The sequence below is a fragment of the Mandrillus leucophaeus genome, unplaced genomic scaffold, assembly GCF_000951045.1.
Source record: "Mandrillus leucophaeus isolate KB7577 unplaced genomic scaffold, Mleu.le_1.0 Scaffold149, whole genome shotgun sequence".
NCBI classification, from domain to species: Eukaryota; Metazoa; Chordata; class Mammalia; order Primates; family Cercopithecidae; genus Mandrillus; species Mandrillus leucophaeus.
In genome coordinates this window covers 238,437-249,779 of record NW_012101465.1, presented here as the reverse complement: position 1 = coordinate 249,779, position 11,343 = coordinate 238,437, and the positions used below count along the sequence as shown (strand labels likewise).

The window sequence follows — 11,343 nt, the reverse complement described above, 5'->3', positions numbered from 1 at the left end:
CATTTTGATGATTCTCTCTGATAAAAATAGGGATAATGACTGATTACAGAAATGTGCTTTTAAAAAAGCTGAATTTAGTAAAAGCAAGTCATTTGCTACTCAAAATAGCTCCAAAATCTAAGCCATATTTCTATAAATTTCATAAAATTGTTTTAAAATGTGACTTATAGTTACAGGGTTTATATTACTACATATTTAAGATGGAACTGACCTAATGCCAAAGCTATATCACTTGTAGCTATGTTCGCTTTCTGTTTTGTCCTGAAAAAAGGTTGGAGTATTTTTAAAAATATATTTTTTAATCTGCACATGGAGCTATATGCAAAGAACATTGTTTCTTTGGGGAACATTTTTAGTCATAGTTTCTTTCAATTTATTTTATCAGCCAAAATCTTATATCAGTTTCAACTAAGGTCTCCTAACTTTAGTCAATAATTTCTTCTAATAATGTTTAATTCACTGAAATTTTACAACAAATTTTAAATTGACTCCTAAGAGTGGTCATTTGGGGAAAATTTAATGTTATCCAATGTATGATGAAATATTCAGCTTTCACAAAAACTGGATGTTTGGCTACTTTAAAATGGCTGTTCTTCACAATAAAACTACAAACAGACACTATCAAATAAATTGAGTGATAAGTACGTCTATTTACTAACATGAGCCAATTTGAACTTTAGTTTCGAGATCTAAAAATATCTTAATCCACATGCATTTAGTGACTATAAATTGAAGGCAGTATTCTTTTGACAACCAAGCTTCTTGAAAACTTGGCATTAATGTTTGCAAACAGGAGCACTATTTTGAAATTAAAAATAGATTATGGTTTGTTCTACATGTTTGTGACCCTGCAAAAAATTACTTAAAGGAAAAATATTCATGTGATTCTTCTCCTCTTATATTCTTATGGCTTAAAAAATATAACCAGGTTTTTATCTAATATCAATCTCTTGGCAAAGGATCATATAAGGTTTTACCTGCTAACAAGAATACTTCATTTGAAAGAGCATTACCACAAGCACTGGAGGGAGGTAGAGTTGACATGGTGAATTTGATTTTACAAGAACTAACAAAGCCAGGGAACAAAGCATTGACTTAATTATAATCACTAGTCACACCGACGTGAGATTCCGAATCGTTGGTCAGCCACAGTGATGCCACCTTGGCATCAAACTTGCCTGTTCCATCTTTATCAGTACATCTGGAAGTCTGACTTGAGTACCAGAAGCCAAAATGCTCACAATGCTAATTTATGCCACCTTAATGGCCCATGTGTTCAGTAAATAAATTTGCTTTTTACATCTTGTAAAATCTTACTGAATAAACCTTTCATCAGAGGTTCTATATATCCCCAGGTAGGCTTGGAAACTTGAGATAAGATTTTATTGTGTTGTATATTATGATAGTTGAATGATGATTCTATATGTTATTGTTTGTTTTCATTAAAAACCCAAAGAACTACCCTTTGTATGCCAGTAAAGTACTATTTTTTTCTTGAAAAAAGTAATAATAATAATAATTAAGGCAATTCACATAGTTTGTTTTATGCCAGTCTTCTATTTTAAGTTATGTAATGATATCTCCCCAAACATCAATTTCTCACCCTACATGATATGTGATAAAATCCCCCATATGCCAATAATTTCCCCCACTATAAGATGAAGCTGCTTTCAATATTATTGACTCAGAAATGTAAAATATAGCACAACTCATCTTGTTTGTGGTCCTGTGCTAAGTTAAACTTGCAGCTGTGAACAAATTAATATTTATTTTTTTCAGGAATTCTTTAAGATGAACTTTTCAGTTTTAGTAAAACAAAGACACTAGTGATATTTTTATGTGATGAAAGCTCTCTGGTTCCTTCAGCAGCTCTAGGAACATCCTTAGCCATTCTCTTATCCTCTCTCTTTGACAATATCAAAATCGTCCAGGTAAATGTAACATTTCCAGTGGTGTCAGGATATTGATCTGTTTATGTCCTTATTCTTCACTTGGTTTGTGGAATCAAAATGATTGCTTGTTTTCCTCTCTTCTGTAGATAATCCATAGACAATGTATTCAATTTGGTAAACATTTTTTTCATCTTGGTTTAAGTTTGAAGGCTCTAAGGAAGAGTAATATTATAGCGAATTATGTATTCTATATGTTCTACTCCACTTGTTTGTAATGTACTCCTGTTCTGAGAGTTATCGTTAACCTATATAACACAACTGTTCCAAGTGCCAAGTAAGAATTGTAGTGACTCACAGAACACATGTCCCATGACTATTTATCAAAAGTAATGTGTTGATTAAAGAAAAAAAAGTAAAACATTTTATTTTCATTCAGTTCTGAATGATGCTTGTTCCATTATCCCTTCCTTCTCCCTTGTTAAACAAGGTAAATGTTTTCGTACTTAAACTGACCACTTAGAGCATTTCAGTTAAATATAAGGCAGAAAAATAACATTACCCATAACTTTGAATCCTTGCGGTTGGCCTTTGCTAAAATAAAATTTTATTGAAGACAAGAGGTTGCAAGATGGTTGTCCATGTTTCCATAGGACTGAATTTTTTAAAAATTTTTAATTAGTTCCCAAACGTCTTTGGAAAAAGTGTTTTTAAAATGAGAATTTCTATAATTTATTTTCTATCACCTACTAAAGACACTGCTAGACTTATTAAGCCTGGTGGATAGATATGATCCAAACTTGAACCTTCGGAAAAATCATTTATCAACATTTAAAATTCTATAAGCCCATAAAAACATGTTAACACCAACACATGGAAAAGAAAATGTGTTGCAGTAAGTTCTCATTCATGTTCAAGAACAACAGGAGATGAAGCGTATGTGCACCAACTAAGGTTTTCTTTAACACTCTCTGAATATACAATGAATAATATACCAAAAATGAAAGGCTACAAATGGTATCGTATTGAAATGCAAAGACATGAATATTCAGAGAAAACTATTGTAAAAAGTATATTATCCATACAGTATATATTTGCTGCCAAATTGAAAATTGTCATTGCTAATTTTTTTTGTTCTATTCTGACAGGTCAAAATAATTTATCAGGCTCATTAAGTTATAGGTTTAATTATATTTCAACTCAGAGGAGATGAGCATGAAAGATATCAGGGACATTTCTCTATGCCTACCATTTATTACCATAACCACATTTAAATAAATGTGAATCTTGCATAAGTGAATAATAAAAGTTAGACCTTTTGACGTAATAATGATGCAACACAACTGTTGTCCTTGTATGCATTATAAAATGGAAAGTGGGATTGAATATTCTGCCTAACACTACAGGCTCACATCAATCTGCAACTGTGAAATCTTCCAGACACCAGAGCCCCACAGGTTATAGATTCCACCAATTTCCTGACTACTATGTGGTCAAATACCGGGTTCATCTATTTACAAAACCAGCCCTTTCTTCTATGTTAGTTCAAAACACGTTTCTGGTGTTGATACCAATTCTCCATCCCAGGGGGGAGCTATGTATGGATGACACACCTTATTTCTAAAAGAAATCTAGTTCGTGTGTTCAAAACATTTTACTAGGAAAGAAGAAATGTATCAGCAAGTGCTGGGAACTTTCTCTACTGGTGTTCTAAGGCTGATGTCTTCATAACTTAGCAAAAAGAAGAAGTAATAATAATACTAAAAAGAGGGGAAGAAAAAGGAAAAGTGGAAGAAAAAAGTTAGACATGATGTAACATTATAAAAACAACTTAAAATGCCCAAACATAACTCTAATAGGAGACTTAATGAACAGACTTTGTGGGGAAAACAGTAGTAAACTTTAAAGCCTCTGAAAGAATTATATGCCTAAGGGAAAAATAAACATTTGCTTCCAAAAATAAAATAAAATGAGAATTTCTGATTTTTCTTGAAAAGTTAAAACAAAAACATCTGAGAGCCCTGGTACTGAATTCCCACTAGGCATTTATTAGCTGCAGAACTAGCTAAATGAACTGTGACTGGCCCCTTTGGACTAAACAGAATTTTACAACTTTCTACGATCTATACTTGGAGGCCCCAGTCTTTGCTTTTTGACAGTCCCTGTAATCAGTTTGGTTTGCAACCCCCAGCATGGCTTATAGGTTCTTAGCCACCATGTACTCTTTTACTAGCTAGTCTTCAGGGTCTTCATCCGTCTACCTTCTCTCCCAATGGGTTCCTCTTGTAATGTTTTTCATTATTTTGGATAGGCATTTTCAATAAGGGGAGACTTATTTTTTTTACAAACAACACTTTCAATAAAGGTTTTCTTTACCAGAACATGACCTGTGACAAATTAATGACTTGAATGTGTGTGGGATTTCTTACAGTTGACACCTAGGAAATATTTGATTTGGTTTATGCAGTGGGTGACTATATCAAGAAACAAATTCTGTCATTGTGTGTGTGTGTGTGTTTCTCTGCAGGAAGGTTTGGCTTCTGCTAATAGCAGAAACTGGACTTTAGGAAGAAAGATCAAACATTTTTCATATGAAAACAAGTCGTTACCTATTTAATTCTCTCTTGAAGTTAGATGAAGAAAATTCGGAAATATTGTTTCTGAATATACATTTGCTAAATACATTCTGATTCTTTAGAGGGCCACTGACACTCTCCCCTAAATACATGTAACCTGTCAGATTATCAGTCTGAAAAAGATCTATACTAAAGTATTTTATCAACTTTCAAAATAACCCCAATTTTCCCGAACATTTAGGAACAGCATTTAAAACGTAGAATTATCCATCGCATGCTAAATATCTATCCTTTTCATCTGCCTGTGCAATCAATAAACTGATTCAATTAGCATTGATATTAGCATCTATACTTTTGAAATCACTAATTATCTAATAGCAAAGGTCTCTTTCATATTGTTTTGCTTAGAAATAAAAAATAGGGCTGTTCATAAGTTTCCGTTCAGTAGTCCAAGCCAGAAAGCCCTTGCCACAGCTGGATATGGAAGCTTGAATAACATACAACTTCACATTTCTCAAAGTGCGTAATCCAGGCATTATGAATAATTTCTAGACAAGTCCTAAGAAATTGTACATGATCTTTCTAAACAGAGGCTGGGAATTGTTATGCCGAAGCAAAAATGAAGTGTCAGGTAAGGTCTGATGCTGGGGAAAACAATTAGAACATTACTGAATTACCCTCCTGTTAAAGAGCTCACCTTCACCTTCAAAAGCTAATTATCAGTTTACCATGTTTTATTCATTAATTAGAATTATTTTCTGGAGTGTCAGAGCATTTCAGGTGGGTTGAGTTATGATGGAAAAGATAATCATAGCCTCTGCAAGTTTGTGATTTATTTAGCCAAAGATGCAGAACCTAAGGGAAGCAAAATGCTATACAGGGTGGTAGAAAACGAGGTCTATTTTGGCCACTGTTTCTTTTCCTCTGGATTCCTTTTAGGTGAGAGGTAGGAGAGACAGGGCCACAGTTGCCAGGGATGCTTGGTACAGATATGGTTCTGCCAGATTTATTTAGGAAACCCTATTTTATGCTAACTCACTGCCATTGTATACTTAGGTATATTCGTTTCCTTGGGCTTCTGAAACAAATTGCCATAAACTTTGTTGGCTTGAAACAACAAAAAATGTAGTCTCTCATGGTTCTAGAGGCGGGAAGCCAAAAATCAAAGTATTAGCAGGATTGGTTGTTTCTTAGGGGGTCAGAGGAAGACTGTTCCATGTCTCACTCCTCTGGTGGTTGCTGGCAATCTTTGGCATTCTGTGGCTTGTAGATATGCACTCCAATCTCGGCCTTTGTCATTTATTTGGCTTGTTCCTATGTGTCTTCACGTCTTTCATTTCTCTGCATGTTTGTCTCTTCTCTTTTTCTTATAAGGACACCAGTCATATTGGATTTAGAATTCATCCTACTCAAGTGTGATCTCATCTTAACTAATTACATCTGCTAACACCCTATTTCCAAGTAAAGCCACATTCTCAGGTTCTTCTAGAGGTAGAACTTCAACATACGTTTTTGGGAGAATCAAATCAACCCACAACATCAGGCTTATCTCACCCTTCCTAGAGAACTCACATTCAATTTGTACCCTTCCCTTTAAGGAGACATTTGCTATCTTAATACTTTGCTAGTTGTGAACGAAACCAGCATCATAAAGCCACCACTTCTATTGTTGAAATTTGAGGTGCAGGCAAGCAAAACAGGGCTCTGAAAACTATCTTTGTTCCTATTTTTTCTAAAAATGCTATACCTTGCTATCCACACCAAATCCCATTGTCTTAGGTTAGGTCCTCTAGAAGCAGAGCCCAAAATGGGCTTCTCAGCAAAGTTCTTTGTTATTGAAGGGGTACTCACAGGGGGAAAGGGATAAAGGAAGTAGAACAGGATGAGATAAAAAACTTGAGGTCCAGTTTCAGATTAGTCTCATAAGAAGCTCAAATATTTCTAGTACTTTTTAAAAATAGCATGTGATCATTAATACAATCCAAGGATAAGGTATGAAAAGAGACAGGTGCAATTAGAAGAAAAAAAAGAGATGCATAACATCAATTCTTAGTGCCATTGAAAGTTATGGGTCATTTTTAGATAGGCTGATTAGTCATTCTAGTTTGCCTGAAATACTTCCAATTTATGCCTGTTACACTGATGCAATCATTAATCATGCTCCATTTCAAGCTAAAAATTCTTTTATTTGTTTAATAAATTGTATGAGTTTAATCTCCTTTTTCAAATTTATAAAATAAGTGGACTGAAACAAGAACTTTTCCAATAACACAATTTTTATAGTAATTTGTATTTAATAAAACACATTGCTTATGAGGGAATCTAATTGAGAAGACATAAAATGTTTACCCTAGAAAAGTAATTGACATTTTAGATTACAAATAACATTAGTGAATGTCTTGTTTCTCCATCTGTCCATTCTTCATCCACCCATTTGTACATCCTTTATTAATATGCAGTTATAATGTACCCTATACTATATTGGATAGGAGAAGGAAGGGTAAATAAAACATACCCAGCAACATACTCTGTGCCAAATGCATATTTATTTATGTTTATTCATACATAATATTTTACTTATGGAGTACATGTGATATTTTGTTACGTGCATAGACTGTATAATGATAGTTAAGGATTTGAGGCATCCATCACTTTGAGTATTTATTATTTCGGTGCATTGGGAATGATTCAAATCCTCTCTTCTAGAAACACTGAAATATACAATATGTGTTCTTAACTATAGTCACTCTACTTTGCAGTGGAAAGATAGGATTTTTGCTTTTTATCTAACTGTGTATTTGCATCTGTTAACTACCTCTTCTCATCCTCCACTCACCCACTCAATATTCTTAGCTTCTTGTGTTTATGATTAACATTTTTAGCTCCCACACATAAGTAAGGACATGCAATATTTGTCTTTCTGTGCCTGGGTTATTTCACTTAAAATAGTGATATCCCCTTCCATCTTTGTTGCTGAAATACATGATTACATTCTTTTTTATAGCCAAATAGTGCACCATTGTGTATGTATACCACGTTTTTTCTTTATCTATTTGTTCATTGATGGACATTTATATGGATCCCATTTCTTTACCATTGAGAATAGAGCTGTGATAAACATGCCAGTACTGGTATCCCTTTGATATATTCACTGGTTTCTATTCCTTTGGATAGACCCTCAGTAGTGGGATTGCTGGTGAATATGGTAGCTGTATTTTTATTTTCTGATAAATCTCTATAATATTTTCCATAATAGTTGTACTAATTTACATTCCTACCAACAGTGTATAACAGTTCCCTTTTCTCCACACTTCACCAGTATCTATTGCTTTTTGTGTGTGTGTGTGTATGTGTGTGTTTTCTTGTTTGTTTGTTTGTTTTTTTGCAGTGAAGAGGTGGCTTTAACAAATATATTCTCCAGAAATCTCCAGAACCTTTGGTGCCACCACGATATAAAGAGAACAGCTGAGTCCTCCGGGTAGGCTTCAGGTGCGATCTGCACAGACCGCGTGTGTGGGAGGCACGGAGTCAGAGGTGCTTCCTCAAATGCATCCCCCGTCTCTGGCAGAGCACACAGGCCCCAGGGCCCCGTGGACAGGGTTTGTCCCAGCGTATGCACGTCACTTCCTGGGTCTGGGGGGTGGTACCTCAGAGGCTGCCCGCAGCAGGAAGCCCACGAAGAAACCAGGGCTTCTTGTTCCACTTGTCAGAGACCCCAGAAGGAGCCAGAGGGCAGCATCAGAGCCTGCGGCCCAGGCAGGGGTGCCCAAGGGCACAGCAGCTGCAGACCATTGGCAAGGCCAGAAGATGGTGAGTGGAAAGCAGGGGGCCCGTGGAGAGACCCCGAGAAGGGGCTGTTTAACTGGGAGTCCTGCATTTGCCGTTTGTGTTTCATCTGGCGATTTTGAAACCAGGTTTTTATCTGGAACTCTGAGAGCTGCATCTCCCTGGCCAGCCTCTTCCGCTCCAGAGGGCGCGGGTACTGGTGGTGCCGGAAGACGCCCTCCAAGGCGCGGACCTGCTCCCTGGTGAAGGCTGCGCGGACACTGGAGGCCCGCCCGGCGTTTGGCTCCTTACTCAACCCAGCCACGGCCCTCTCCGGCGCAGGCAGATTTGAGGAGCTAGCCTCTTTGGTGCTGACGACCTGAGGGGTCTCCTGGGTGCCGAACGTCTGGCCAGGGCCAGGGAGGCTCCCCGGGGAGACGTCGGCAGGCCTGGGGGTGTGGGTCGGCCCTGAGCAGCTGCTCTGGGAGACCTAGTCCACGGAGCCAAAGCTGGAGGGCTGCTGCCAGCCACGAAGTGGGGAGGAGCAGAGACGCATGGCGGTCAGGTGGGTCGGAGGGAAAGCCGGGCGGGGCTGGCCAGGCGCAGGATCCAGCTCGCTTTTTGTCTTTTTAATAATAGCCATTTTAACTAGGATAAGATGATATGTAATCTTTAGTTTTGATTTGTATTTCCCTGATAGATAATGATGCTGACAATTTTTTCATATACCTGTTGGCCATTTGTATGTATGTATTCTTTTGAGAATTGTCTATTCAAGTTCTTTCCCGCTTTTTTTTTTTTTTTTTTTTTGAGACACAAGTCTCACTCTGTCACCCAGGCTGGAGTGCAGTAGCAGAATCTCGGCTCATTACAACCTCTGTCTCCCAGGTTCAAGCGATTCTCCTGCCTCAGCCTCTCAAGTAACTGGGATTACAGGTGTGTGCCACCACCTGTAATGCCTGGCTTATTTTTGTAGTTTTAGTAGAGATAGGGTTTCACCATGTTGGCCAGGCTGGTCGTCTTGAACTCCTGACCTCAAGTGATTCACCCACCTCTGCCTCCCAAAGTGCTGGGATTAAAAGTGTGAGCCACCATGCCTGGCTTCATTCTGCTCACTTTTTAATGGAATTTTAAAAAAATTGTTTAATTGAGTTCTTTGTATATTCTGGATATTAATTCCTTGTCAGATGAATGATTTGCAAATATTTTCTCCCATTCAACTGTCAAGTGGTTGTCTCTTCACTCTGTTAATTGTGTCTTTTGCTGTGCAGAAGCTTTTTGGTTTAGTATAGTCCGGTTAGCCTATTTTTGTCTTAGTTGTCTGTGCTTTTGAGGTCTTAGCCACAAAATCTTGGCCTAGACTAATATTCTGAATTGTTTTCTCTATGTTTTCTTCTAGTAGTTTTATAAGTTTAGGTCTAGCATTTAAGTATCTAATCCATCTTGAGTTGATTTTTATAGATGAGGAGAGATAGAAGTCCAGTTTCATTTTTCTGAATATAGGCATCCAATTTTCCTAGCAACATTTGTTGAAGAGGTCGTCCTTTCTCCAGTGTATGTTCTTGGTGCCTTTGTAGAAAATCAGTTGACTGTGATACGTGCATATTTTTTCTGGGTTCTCTATTATGTTTTATCTGTCTATGTGTCTATTTTTATACCAGTAACCATACTGTTTTGGTAACTACAGCCTTGTAATATATTTTTAAGTAAGGCAATGTGCTGCCTTCAGCTTTGTTCATTTTGCTCAGGATTGCTTTGGCTATTTTGGCTCTTTTAGTGTTTCCTATGAACTTTAGGATTTTCTTTCTATTTATGTGAAAAATGACATTGGTATTTTGATAGGAATTGAATTGAATCTGTAGATTGCTTTGGGAAATATGGTCATTTTAATGATAACCTTCTGATCCGTGAGCATGGGGATGGTCTTATCATTTGTTTGTGTCTTCTTCAATTTCTTTGATCAATGTCTTATAGTTTACCCTACAGAGATCTTTCATCTCTCTGGTTAAATGTATTCCTAGGTATTTTATTTTTTGAATTTGTTGTAACTCACATTGCCATCTTTTTTTTTTTTTGGCTGTTTCATTCTTGGAATATGCAGCTGATTGGCTGGCGCCGTGGCTCACGCCTGTAATCCTAGCACCTTGGGAGGCCGAGGCGGGCGGATCATGGGGTCAAGACATCGAGACCATGCTGGCCAGCATGGTGAAACCCCGTCTCTACTAAAAATACAAAAATAATTAGCTGCAATTGGTGGTGTGCGCCTGTAATCCCAGCTACTGGGGAGGCTGAGGTAGTAGAATCACTTGAATCCAGGAGGTAGAGGTTGCAGTGAGCTGAGATTGTGCCACTGCACTCCAGCCTGGTGACTGTCTAAAAAATAAAAATAATAAAAAATATATATATATATATAAAGTAATGCAGCTGATTTTTGTATGTTGATTTTGCATCTTGCAACTTGACTGAATTTGTTACCTCTACAAGTTTTTTAATGGAATCTTTTGTTTTTCTAAATACAAGGTCATGTTGTCTGCAAAGAGGAACAATTTTATTTATTTATTTATTATACTTGAAGTTCTAGGGTACATGTGGACAACATGCAGGTTTGTTTCATATGTATACATGTGCCATATTGGTGTGCTGCACCTATTAACTCACCATTTACATTAGGTATATCTCCTAATGCTATCCCTCCCCCCTCCCCCCACCCCACAACAGGTCCCAGTGTGGGATGTTCCCCATCCTGTGTCCAAGTCTTCCCATTGTTCAGTTCCCACCTGTGAGTAAGAACACGCGGTGTTTGATTTTCTGTCCTTGCGATAGTGTGCTCAGAATGATGGTTTCCAGCTTCATCCATGTCCCATGTCAAAGGACATGAACTCATCCTTGTTTATGGCTGCACAGTATTCCATGGTGTATATGTACCACATTTTCTTAATCCAGTCTATCATTAGTGGACATTTGGGTTGGTTCCAAGTCTTTGCTATTGTGAATAGTGCCACAATAAACATAAGTGTGCATGTGTCTTTATAGCAGCATGATTTATAATCCTTTGGGTATATACCCAGTAATGGGATAACTGCATCAAATGGTATTTCTAGTTCTAGATACTT

General features: G+C 37.3%; 1 pseudogene across 1 annotated transcript; it reads right to left on the bottom strand.

Annotated features, from left to right (window-relative positions):
- Window positions 1–1,095: 1,095 nt before the first annotated feature.
- Window positions 1,096–8,786, bottom strand: LOC105535650 (annotated as a pseudogene). The gene is made up of 2 exons (XR_001005475.1): window positions 7,900–8,786; window positions 1,096–1,213 (listed from the first exon to the last, which is right to left on the bottom strand). The product of XR_001005475.1 is annotated as a homeobox protein VENTX pseudogene (transcript).
- Between the last annotated feature and the right edge of the window lie 2,557 nt (window positions 8,787–11,343).